Below are 13,424 nucleotides of genomic sequence, written 5' to 3' on the forward strand. Positions count from 1 at the left end.
AAAAAAAAAAAAAAAAAAAAAAAAAGGCAAGCAAGAAAGAAAGAGAAAAAAGAAAAAAAGTGTGACACTCAATCAGAGGACTACAAAAGACTTCCCCTCCCCACCACACCCTACTAATGCACCAATGGAGGCCTATTTACTGCACTTCTTTCTACCCAGTACATCACGTCCTCCTTTCAACAAGAAATTACAAGGAAAACAATTATAAAGCAAAAACCCCAGTTTGAAAAAAACTGAACTGGTATCAGAACCAGAGTCCCATATGCCAGGAAAGTTGGAATTGTTAGACCAGGAATGTTTAAAAACTATCATTAATATGCTAAGGGCTTTTATCAAAAAAAATAATAATAATAACTTGCAAGAACAGATGGATAACATAAGCAGAAAGATGAAATTCTAAGAAAGGATTTCTTTAAATGTTACAGATCAAAACAAGTGGATCAGAAATGAAGAATGCCTTTGATGGGCTCATTCATAGATTGGACATGACTGAGGAAAGAATATTAAAACTTTTTTTTTGAGAACATGTCAATAGAAATCTCCAAAACTAAAAAGCAAAGATAAAAAACAGAAAATAAAAAGGAATATATAAGAACCATGGGTTAACCAGGAAAGGTATAACTATGTGTAATGGGAATATCAGAAAAAGAAGAAACAGAAAAAAAAAAGAAAAGAAAAGAAACAATATTTGAAGCAACAATGACTGAGAATTTTTCCAAATTAATGTTAGACAACAAACCACAGCTCCACGATGCTCACAGAACACCAGGCAGAACAAGTACCAAAAAAAGCACATAACACCTGGGCATATTGTATTCAAACTGCAGAAAATCAAAGGAAAAAAAATCTTAAAACCAGAGGGGAAAAAACCACCTTACACATATAAAGGAAAAAAGATAAGAAATACATCCAACTTCACCTCAGAAATCACGCAATAAAAAGGGACTGGGGTGAAATACAGTGGTCCCCCTTATACCATGGTTTTGCTTTCCATGATTTCAGTTGCCCTCTGTCAACAATGGTCTGAAAATATTAAATGAAAAATTCTACATATAAATAATTCATAACTTTTAAACTATGCACCATTGTAAGTAGTGTGAAGAAATCTCACACCATCCCATTCCATCCCTCCTGGGAAGTCAATCATCTCTTTGTCCAGTGTATATATGTTTATGTGCTATAAATGTGTATAGTCACTTAATAGCCTTCTCACTTACCAGAGAACAGACAACAAAATGAAGTTTGGTATAACACCGTAAGATATTTTGAGAGAGAAACTATGTTTACACAACTTTTATTACAGTATATTATCATAATTATTCTAGTTCATTAATATTGTTAATATCTCACTATGCCTAACTTATAAAATAAACTTGGTCATACATATGTACATTTGTATAGTAAAGAATACAGTTATATTAGTCTATTTTCACGATGCTGATAAAGGCATACTCAAGACTGGGATGAAAAAGAGGTTTAATTAAATTACAGTTCCATATGGCTGGGGAGGCCTCACGATCATGATGGAAGGCAAGGAGAAGCAAGTCATGTCTTACATGGATGGGAGCAGGCAAAGAGAGAGAGCTTGTGCAGGAGACCTCCTCTTTATCAAACCATCAGATCTCATGAGACTTATTCACTATCACAAGAGCAGCAACAGAAAGACCTCCACGTATGATTCAATCATCTCCACTTGGGTTGTTCCCACTACACATGAGAATTGTGGGAGTTACAATTCAAGATGAGATTTGGGTGGGACACAGCCAAACCATAACAATAGTATATACAGGGCTTATACTATCCTCAGTTTCAAGCATCCACTAGAAGTCTCAGAATGTATCCCCTACAGATAGAGGAGGGACTACCGTAATAAAGAATTGAGAGAAAGGAACTCATTTTTTTCTAGAAAAATCCTAGAATTCTGTACCCTCTGAAATTATTCTTCAAAACTGAAAGAAAAATAAAGACTTTCTTGGACAAGAAAAAAATGAGAAAATTTGTTACTAGTAGATGTATCTTGCAGGAAATGTTAGAACAAAGTTATTCAGAGACAAGGGAAATGATACACGTCAAAACTTCCAATCTTCATGAAGGAGAGCATTGTGAAGGAACAAATAAGGTAAAATGAAGACTTTTGTTTCTATTATTCTTAATTGCTCTGACAATTTGTTCAATAGTAAGAGCAAAAATGTATCTGATTATGTATTCTCATGTGTATATGCTTAGGTATAGTTTTATATAAGTAAAACGAATGATAGCAATTATACAAGGGATGAGAGGAAGGAATTAGGAATATCTTATTATAAGGTACATGCACTACCCATCAAGTGGTACAGGGTTATTGGAAAGGGGACTTAGATTACTTATAAATGTACATTGTAAACTCTAGGACAAACACCTAAAAAGTAAGAAAACAAGTATGGTGATATTCTAAGGAGACAATATAAAATCATATAAAATATTCAATTTAAACCACAAAAGGCAGCAAAAGTTTGGAACACAAAAATGGAAGCAAAGAACAAGGGCAATAAAGAGAAAATAGGTATCGACCGAGGAATAGTGAGTCCAGGTAAGGTCTCCGGGAGGTGGAGGGCTAGAATGGGAAAACTGATCTTCCAGAGCCCCTTCCAAGGCTCCCAGAATCTTGAAACTTCACTTGCCAGACATAGTGTGCTTTCCTGACACTGCTTCCACATGTGGTGCAGGAACAGAGAGCTTCAATACCCAGAGCAGCAGGGAGACATGGCAATAGAGGGTAGTCAAGCAGAGGAAGATGAAAGTGGCCTCCAGGGAAGCCAGAGCTGACAGAAGTGCTCCTAGGAACATCTATTCATTGATATTGTACCAAACCTGACGCACTCTCATTTGTCAGAGGTGGCCCCAGGTGGGTGTCAGTGTCACACATTGGGGTAAAACTGTTCCTAGAGCAAACAATGATGAGAGAGCTGAAGGCAAATGCATACTTGAACCCCCAGATGGGGACTATGTGGGAGACTAATGGGTCTGTGAAAGAGAACTCCAGTCCCAGTAAGAAATACATCACATAAATAGGGTATCTCGGCCTGAGGATGCTCACAGGCACTTCCAGACCTTCTGATACGATGAAGCAACTGGACCACCAGAGGCTGTCAGCCTACTTCAGACATTATGCCATCAGTGATTGAGGCCAGAGATCCACTCAAAAGAGCAGATCTTAGAAATACTGATGGTAGAGCAGTCCCTGACTATTTTGCACAAGGATACCCAGAACTGGATGCAGAAGCATCATCCACAGAATGTCAAAACAGGCTGTGGTCCTGGTGAAATGCTTGCAGAGAGAACCTGGTCAAACAAAGAATAAGGTCACAGCCCATGAGCTGGGAAAGAAGGCAGTGCTCCTGGGAGGAACAGCAGTGGCCCCAGGCTTCAAGTGTAAACCAGTGAAGCCCCAACCAAAGAGTGTGTTCCAGAAAGAATGCTAGAATATATACTGGGTACTCCAAGAACAGCTGGGCTGGAATACTCACAAAGAAACACAGCCTGTATATGAAAGAGTTGTGTATGTACAACAGTTTTTAGCCTGTTTTGAGCAGAAAAGGACCAAAGACTGGAAGATGGCACCTGACCTCATCCTACCTGAGTCCCAGAGTTTTTGACATTTGAAGAAGTGGCTGTGTATTTTTCTGAGGAAGAATGGCAATTATTGCATCCTCCTGAGAAGACTCTACAACGTTGTAATACAGAGTATCTATGAAACTGTCATCTCTCTAGGATTAAAGCTAAAATATGACACTGGAAATGATCATCCTGTATCTTTCTGCACCAGAAATACAAATGTTAGGATGCAAAGTATCAAAAAAGACCAGAATGAAATTGCCCAGAAAACAACAGGCAGGGAAAATCATGGTGATACACACAAGGTACAGAAACAGCATCGAGCTTTTCCAAGGAAGTAAAGAAACTTGCCACTTGTAAACAAGAGCTTCCAAAACTTATATATCTTCATGGGAAACACCACACAGGAGAGAAATCTTTTAAATCTCAGGAATGTGGGAAAAGCTTCAGTTAGCTCTGATCTTCTTAAGTACCAGAGAATTCACACTCAACAAAAAACCTGTAAATGTCAACAATGTGACACGAGGTTTAGATGGAGTTCAGATCTTAGTAAGTGCTACATGACACATCAAGGAGTAAAACCATATAGATGCTCATGGTGTGGGAAAAGCTTTAGTCATGACACAAATCTACACATACACCAAGTAATTCACATGGGAGAGAAGTCCTTTAAATGTCATGAATGTGGAAAAAGATTCATTCAGAACTTCCACCTTATCAAACACCAGAGAACCCACACAGGTGAACTGCCTTATACTTGTATCATATGCAGAAGAAACTTTAGTAGGTGGTTGAGCCTTCTTAGACACCGGAAAAGCCACAGAAGAAGGACGGTATGTCCAGTGTCTCTAAACTGAGGATTTACTACATAGAGCTTCACCTTAGAAGTGATGAAAGAATACAAAACTATGAGGCATTCGATGATAGCAATCTGTCACCAGTAGAACATTTGGGAGGGGTAGATCTTACGCTTCACAAAAAGGAATCTAAGTTGCCTTATTCAGCATTGCATTTTCAGTGCCTAGCACAAGTCTTATACATAATGAGTATTTTATAAACAAAAAAAGAAAGTATACCTATAAGATATCTTTACCTATCTATCTATATGTATGTATCTGATTATTCAAAGCTTCCCCACCCCCAGTCATCTAAATTCTTCCAGTATCAGGTGTTTGACAGATAACAGTCAAGACTTATTCTTCATTCTTTGTGAGGACAGATGGAAAGTAAGAGTACTTTGACCCTCTCAAGGGAGCTCACAGAGAATTACTAAGTTAGAGACAGTATTAATAGCTATCATTCAATCTGGAAAGCAGTCTTGGTCCTCATCCAGGTATCTGTTTCTTTGTAGGAAGCACAGATAAGTGGTAAATGATCTTTTTCTAACTTTCATTATGTGGACTGGATGGAGGTTTTCAAACTGGTGCCATACTGCTGCAGGGCCTAAGGGGAGGCCTGTATTTATGGCTGATTCAGCCACAATTCTATTAGTCCATTTTCATGCTGGTGATAAAGACATACCCGAGACTGGGCAATTTATATGGGAAAAAGGGTTTAGTGAACTCACAGTTCCACGTGGCTGTGGAGGCCTCACAATCATGGCAGAAGGCAAGGTGGAGCAAGTCATGACTTACATGGATGGCAGCAGGCAAAAGGAGAGAGCTTATGCAGGGGAACTCCTCTTTACAAAACCATCAGATCTCATGAGACTTATTCACTATCATGAGAACAGAACCAGAAATACTAGCCCCCATGATTCAATTACCTCCCACTGGGTCCCTCCCACTACACATGGGAATTGTGGGAGATACAATTCAAAATGAGATTTGGGTGGGGACACAGCCAAACCATATCAATACTATTTAGAGGGCTTGGTACTATCCTCAGTTTCAGGCATCCACTAGAAGTCTTAGAATGTATCCCCTACGGATAGGAGGGACTATTGTAATAAACGGTTGAGAGAAAGAAACTCACTTTTTTTCTTGAAAAAAGCTAGAATTCTGTGTCTTGTAAAGTTATTTTTCAAAAGTGAAAGAGAAATAAAGACTTTCTTAGACAAGAAAAAAAAGAGGAAATTTTTTGCCAGTAGATCTATCTTGCAAGAAATGTTAGAAAATGTTTTCAGAGACCAAGGAAATGATATAGGTCAGAAACTCTGGTCTTCATAAAGAAAAAAGGAGCATCATCAAGGAATAAATGAACGTAAAACGAAAACTTCTTTTTCTTATTCTTAATCTGACAATCTGTTCAAAATAAGAGCAAAAACATATTTGATTATGTATGCTCATGGGCATATGCTTAGGTATAGTTTTGTATAAGTAAAACAAATTATAGCAATTATACAAGGGATGAGAGGGAGGAATTAGGAATATCTTGATATATAAGGTACATGCACTACCCATCAAGTGGTATAGTGTTATTTGAAAGGGGACTTGTATTACTTGTAAATGTATACTGCAAACTCTAGGACAAACATCTAAAAAGTAAGAAAACAAGTGTGTTTCTAAACTGAGGAAAGTTACCATGTAAAGCTTGACCTCAGAAGTGATGAAAGAATACAAAATTATGAGGCTTCTAATAATAGAAATCTGTCATCAATAGAACATTTGGGAGGGGTACATCTTACACTTCACAAAAAGGAATCTAAGCTGTCTTATTCAGCATTGCATCTTCAGTGCCTAGCACAAGACTTATATATAACGAGTATTTTAAAAACAAAAAAATGAAAGTATACCTATGAGATATCTTTACCTATCTAACTATATGTATCTGGTTATTCAAACCTTCCCCACCCCCAGCCATCTCAATTCTTCCGGTATCATGTGCTCGACAGATACATAATGGTCAATACTTAGTTTCATTATTGATTCTTTGTGAGGAGAGATGGAAAATAAGAGTACTTGGGTCCCTCTCAAGGGAGCTCACAGAGAATTACTAAGTTAGAGAGAGTATTAATAGCTATCATTTAATCTGCATGAAAAATCAAGCCCAGGCCTCAGGGAACTTGACTCTGTAACAGCAAGAGAGGATTCAATGTTTACCCTGGGAGAGTGCCCCATTCTATTTGCTTCTCTCGTAAGTACCCACTACCACAATGTCTTCTGTCAAGGAATCGCAAGTAGCAAGGGAATGTCTGAATGCAAGGACAGACCTAGGTACCTTGCAAGCACTTCATATCTCTCTGCTTGCTGACTCTGTCTACATAGACATATAAAATGACATGAAGAGGGAGGCAGTCTTGGTCCTCATCCAGGTATCTGTTTCTTTGTAGAAAGCACAGATAAGTGGTGAATGTTCTTTTTCTGATTTTCGTTATGTGGAATGGATGGAGGCTTTCAAATTAGTGCCATACTGCTGCAGGACCTAAAAGGAGGCCCATCTTTATAGCTGATCAGCTACAACCCTATGTATTAGTCCGTTTTCATGTGGCTAATAAAGACATACTCGAGACTGGGTAATTTATACGGAAAAAAAGGTTTAATGGACTTACAGTTACACATAATTGGGGATGCCTCATAATCATGGCAGAAGGTAAGGAGAAGAAAGCCAAGTATTACACGGATGGCAGTAGGCAAAAAGAGGAAGCTTGTACAGGGTAAACTCCCCCTTATAGAATCATCAAATCTTGTGAGATTTATTCACTATCACAAGAATAGCATGGTAAAGACCCGCCCCCATGATTCAATTACCTTCTACCGCGTCTCTCCTGTAACATGTGGGCATTGTGGGAGCTACAATCTGAAACAAGATTTGGGTGGGGACACGGCCAAACTATATCACCTATATCACTTTCTACATCTGAATACTCTTCAAGAAGGCCTGGAGATTTTGCAAAACTTATTTACTGAGAATAGCAAGGACAGCTCTGTGACCTCTTAGTCTTGGTGCACAGCTAATACCAGGAGGGAACATCCTGAAGTGTCAGAGCAAAATAAGGCATGTGCCTTAGAGTGATGACCCCAGTCAAAACAAAGCTGGATGGAGACTGTTTTCTAATATTATTGGTTTTCTTCTTGTCCCTATTAGTCAAAGTGACTATCTCTTATGAAAAGATAATATGATGTCAAAGGAAGTTGGAATATATGGATTTACGTCAGTTCCTGGTTTATAATATTGTGCAAGGCTTCTATATATTTAGTATTTCATAAAATTGTACTTTTAAATGAAAATGACGTTTCATGTTAACTTTAGACATTAAACAAAACTTTGTTACCAAAGCACCCAGAAATGGCCAATGTTCACTTATTTGAAACAGAGGTCTTCAGGTATTTTTTCTACCAAGAATCCGTTCTCATCTTGTTTTGAAATTTGTAAAATGAGCATAGTAATTCCTACTTCCTAGGGCTACTGTGAGGATTAAATGCACACATGTGAGCATGCCTGACAATGACTGGCCACAGTAGATGTTTCCTAAACATTTGGAACTTTCTTCATTCTTCTTTCAGTTAGTTATTAGAAAATAAGCTTTGTCTACTTGTCCAGCTTTTAAGCATCCTTCATTAATGAGTTTTCCCACATTTCTAGCTGGTATTTAGGCCCACTAATAATGGTCAGAATGGTAGCCTTCAGCATATTTCTTTCTAGAGGTGCTCCTCTCTAATCAGCCTGAAACAATACATTGATGTCGCAGCTTAGCTAGGTATACTGCTCATGGTATATTACATAAAACCAAAATATACTAGAAACCCCCAACTTGAGATTCCTGTAATGGAGGGGAGGTAATGGCTAGGGGTGGAATTTTTGTAGACAATATTTATGCTATTAGGTGCATCCTCAAGCCAATAAAGTGGAAATGAAAAAGGAAAGAGGTGATTGTATAAAGTGGTCACTAAAAAGAATGAAAGTGCTAAGCCAAGAGGAGGAAGCTATCTGGGAGGAAAGGATCTCATTATATTCCCAAAGGCTGGAGACTATGACTGCCCCACCATCCTCCCTACAATGACCTGAGATTATTTATGCCCTTGACACTAAAAGGGGAAATTCCACTTCCTGCAGAGGGCTCCATTCTCTTTGTGTGAATCCATGTTTGCTGGCATCCTGGGTAGCTGCTAGCATACTACCATTCCAAAGAATTTATTCATGTAGCTTTTAGAAAGAAGGGAAGTTAACTCAAAAATTCAAGGATGTACTGGATCAATGGACCCAGCAGTTATTGCTCCTCATGAGAATCAGCAAAGTCCCCAAAAACAAGTCAGCAAAAGAGCACTCCATTTTCCCAAAGCTGCTTACCCCTGTTATACTCCCTGTTAGCTTCAAAGCTTATCATGCAGGTCCGTCTATGCTGGCATCATTACCAGCAGGGTTCGAGAGCAGGAAACATGGTTCTATTTGAGAGATCAATTATTTATGGCAGGTGGCAAGAAATGATTACCTTTAGATGTGTCTAAGCAGAAACAGAGAATTGAGATTTGTTATTCCAAGTTCAGATACTCTACCATCATTTGAATACAAGGGCTCCAGGAAAAAGCATATTCTCATCCCCGAGGTTGTAGAAGAGGATCAGGTTGCCAGGGTTTCTGACTGACTCATTAGTGCCTAGTCTGCCCTTTCAGCCCTCTGACACAGTCTCCCAGGGCCACATTCCCTGTACATCCTGACTACTCATGTCATTTCCTTGCCATCTTAGAAAAAGAGAGAAAGCGTATGTCCATGGAGACATGGGCAGTAAGGAAAGAAATGACAAAATGAGATAAAGGAGAAAGATGGCATCGTACTACATATCTGCCCACCACCTCCTCGGCACACGGCTAAGAGACATAAACTCCACTGCCTTTCTGAGGACACAAAAGAAAGACAGCATACAAAAGCTCAGGAACTAGAGAAATTGGCAGATTTTCACGCATGGGACACACTGAAGAGGCAGAATGCTCCAACTCCAGATCCCACAGGCAGAAATGGAACTGAAGACCCGAACCAAGTGTGAGGGGGTGTGGGTGCATGTTTCAGTCTCCCAGAGAAGATGGGCTGAGCGGAGAAAGCCAAGAAAGGGTCTGTGAGAGCAGAGGACAGCAGGCTTTTTCACTTGTGTGCATTTGTGAGGACTGAGGTTGGAAGTCAGGAATTCAGGGAGCAGAATGCCACTGTTTGAGGTGGCTGAGGCACAAGAACATGTGAGTGGATCAAGCCTACCCTGTGCTAGACTCAGGTCTCCACCTTTTCTCTCCCAGCAGACAATGACATGGCTTCTCCCCATGGGCCTTTTAAAGTTTCTTCTAGCATCTCAAGAAACCTCTTCCTCCTTCATTGCCTTGTTCCCTCTGCCACAAGCCAATCCTGCTCCTGCTATTTCCATTTTCCCAGGGCAGGAGAGGAGGAGGGGCCCAGACGCAGGGCCTAGTGAGTGTTACTGTGTTCCACTGTTCCCAGAAGAATGGGCATGATAACTGAGAATGGCAGGCAGCGTTGGGGAGAAAAGAATAAACAAAAAGGAATGATGGCCTAGTCTTTTGTCAAGTAAGTTAAAGGCCCTCCTTGCTACCTCCTCTTTATTCCTTGAAAAACAGTAAATGGCAGGTAGGTGGGCATGGCAATGACCATGTTGGGGAGGAAGGTGTTTCTCATTTAAAGGAGGGAGCCACCTACAAAGTCCTGTCCTTGGCTCAACAGCAAAGCCCTCCCATTCTCATTCTTGTCTTCTTTGCCTTCCTCTTCTCCATCCATGCTACCCGCTCCTTCCTACCACTGTGGGTTCAGACAAGGGACACTGGAGTAGAAGGAAGAAGGGACAGGGAGCCAGGGAAACTCTCAAGGATCAACAATTATGAGATATGAGGGGAGGGGTCAGGAGCCATGTTTGAGAGCAGTAGAAGGACAATGTCACCCTTAGATCTGGACAACCCAGGGAAAGGACAGAGGGAAGGAGGCCAGGTCAGCTTTGGGAAGCAGTTCTGCTCCAGGGCTGGGAGTTAGGGATGAAGTAGGAAGAGCCAGGCAATGCCTAGAAAGATTTCACTTGTCCCTCCTCAAGCTCTGGGTATCTCAGGGTGAGACCTGGGATGACAAAAAGGAACTAACCCCAACCCGAGAGCTGCAGCAGACACTTCAGAGGGATTCTGAGTCTGGTAGCAGAAGATCTCATCCCTAAAGGGGGTTGTCTCTTCGGGTTGTACCCATGCATCTGCCCATCTCCAGGCTTCCATTAGGGAGGCCCTCAGCTTCCATAAAAGGGGTTATTCTAGTTTTATTTCTTCACCTTATGCCCATTCTGCTGTAAGTGACAAGAGGGTAAAGACCTTATTTTGGTGGCATTCTCTATGTTGAAGCCTGGTGCAGGTGTTCTCTTGGCTGTCTCCTATAAGGCTAGGAATTGCTTCTTAGGATGGTCTGGGCTTTTTGTTGTTGTTCCTCTTGGAGGGTTCCAAACCTATTCTCTCAGGATATCCCCTCATCAGAGGTTTCACTCCTGAATTCTTTAAGAGAGAGCTGGCCCATTAACAGGGGGTGCTATGTCCTCCAGAAACACTTCCTGTCCCTATATACAGTCTGACTGGGAAATCACCCCTCCTCTACCCATTCTGAAGCAGGAGAGTCAAAGGAAAGGATGGACACAGGAAATTTCCCTGGAAAGGCAGAAGAATCCTCAAAACATCCCACCTTCACATTTCTGTGCCACATATTCAGTAATTTTTCTCAAATACAATCGTCACAATGTCACTCTTCCACTCGTAAAGCTGCAACAGCTCCCAGTTCCCACATCCTTGAATCCCCCTCCCTCCTTCAGCCTCAAGGCCCTACTTCGCCTTACCCCAGATGATAGCCACTCTCTCTCCTCTCTTCCAGCTCACATATACCTGATGCTGAACCAGGCTGTGAATCTGTCTTCAATTATGCTTTGTTTTTAGCCCCTAATATCGCCTCCCAACCTGTCCAAATCCTTTCTTCAGCATCACATCCTGCTTCCTTCTTGTAGCCCCCGCAAACTCACTTCACAGTGTCCTCTTAGAACAGCTTCTGAAATCCAGAATTTGATTAAACACCTATCAATGAGTCCTTGTTCCAGAGTTTCTACTTCAATTGGTCTGGAGTAGGGCCAAAAAACTGGCATTTCTAACAAGTTATCACGTATGCTGATGTTCCAGCAACCCCACTTTGAGAACTACTGTCTTAGAGTACATCTCCTGCACTTTCTCCAGAGAGGAGGGGTTGCCTTAGAAGCCCAGTAATTCTACTAAAGGCTAGCCCAGAGCTAGGTATCTATATACACTCTCTGAGTAGATAAGCCTGGCCATTTTAGGGTTAAATGTGAACTTAATCTGTACCTTATTTTCATCCAATTGGTAAATCTGCACCAATAATTAAGAGTGGGTACAAAATCTCCATATGTTCCCTCAATGTAGAAAGCTTCCAATGCCTGTCTTCCTAATCTTCCTGATGTCTCCAGGACTGCCAGAAGCCTGGTCTCCTCGAAGTCCTCTGGGTCTCCATGAGCAGGAACTCATGAAATAGCACTTCTTCCATCTGCTTTTCCGGGCCCTTGCACATCAGTTACCACAACTTCAAAGCTGGATACACAGCTAGGACCTCTGGGATCTGGTGGCCTCTAAGGGTAGAACTGACCTAAACACCTCTGTAAATCATCTCTGTAAATTACAGGAATCATCTCTGTAAATTGGTTTTTCTCTTTTCTAGTGCTGAGTCTCCTCCACTTTCCTACCTGTTGGCCCTCTGCAACTCAGCCCATCCTGCATGCTGTCCCCTCTGAAAACCCACCCAGGCAAAGGTCACAGAGAGGCCTGAAATGATGTAGTAGGGAAGTGCAGGGACCTACTTCTCTCCAGGGAGATTCAACTTCCTCTGAGCACTCATAGCCCTTACTTCATTCTGGAGGTAGGCAGGGGCTGGATCCATCCAGTGTCCTGGAGGTACAGGTGACAGTGTGATCAAGAAGACTCAGCCCAGCAGCCCAGGCCTGTCCAAAGTCCTCTGAGAAAGTTGGGACTCCCTCTAGTGGTTTGAGAGTCCTCACCTCTGGGGCCTGCAGCTCCCCAGCCCCTGCAAGTCAGCAGCTGCACTGTGTTTAAGACCCAGAGAGGCCTCTGGAGATGCAGTCTTAGGAGCAACTCCTGAGAAGTCCTTAGTCAGTTGTCTTCAAACAAAGGTCACTTGCCTCTGGGACTACACAAAGATGGTCCTGGGAATAGTGGGCATGAAGAGTTCTAAAGGAATCTATTTTCAAATTCTCAGTTCCATACATACTTCTTCCACAGACTGATCCAATGGAAATCTTGAGGGAGGTTCTTTCCTGCCTTCCTTTCGCTGACCTCTTCCACCACTTTCTCCTTCCCTGAGCCTACCAGGGTACATTGCCCCAGAGTTTACTACTTCCCAGGAGCCAAAGGGGCTTTCAAAATATCCTAGCACAGGAAAGGAGGAAAGGCTGGGAAGGAAATCCTGCAAATAATTTCCTGTGTTTTCCTTTCAACAGAACTGAAGAAGGACTTCATCAATTAGTCAGCTGATCATTGGGCAAAACTGATGATAGTTCAGGATTTAATTTGTGTCATATAACTCTTAAAGGAAATTTAAAATTTTGAATGACCTCATTATAAGAAAATTCCTTTTATTCCCATTAACATACCATCTCTGAAAACAAGAAATAGAGATATAATTGGTGGTGAGCCAAGCTTTATTCTCGAAATAACTAATATTAATTCATGGTATGAACTAATTTCAAAAATCCATCTATATCCAGCCAGGCACAGTAGCTCACATCTGTAATCCCAGCACTTTGGGAGGCTGAGGCGAGTGGACTGCTTGAGCTCAGGAGTTCGAGACAAGGTTAGGCAACATGCTGAAACCCCGTCTCTACAAAAAAAGAAAAACAAATAACA

The 13,424-nt window shown here is 41.2% G+C and overlaps 1 protein-coding gene and 1 pseudogene across 14 annotated transcripts in view; one reads left to right on the plus strand and one right to left on the minus strand.

Annotated features, from left to right (window-relative positions):
- The window catches only part of TMEM117 (transmembrane protein 117), a 556,913-nt gene that overhangs the window by 379,413 nt on the left and 164,076 nt on the right, over positions 1 to 13,424 (minus strand). The window lies entirely within an intron of this gene.
- LOC108539982 (zinc finger protein 75D pseudogene) lies at positions 2,937 to 4,451 on the plus strand (annotated as a pseudogene).

This window comes from Rhinopithecus bieti, unplaced genomic scaffold (genome assembly GCF_001698545.2).
Source record: "Rhinopithecus bieti isolate Rb0 unplaced genomic scaffold, ASM169854v2 scaffold_17829, whole genome shotgun sequence".
Classification (NCBI taxonomy): Eukaryota; Metazoa; Chordata; class Mammalia; order Primates; family Cercopithecidae; genus Rhinopithecus; species Rhinopithecus bieti.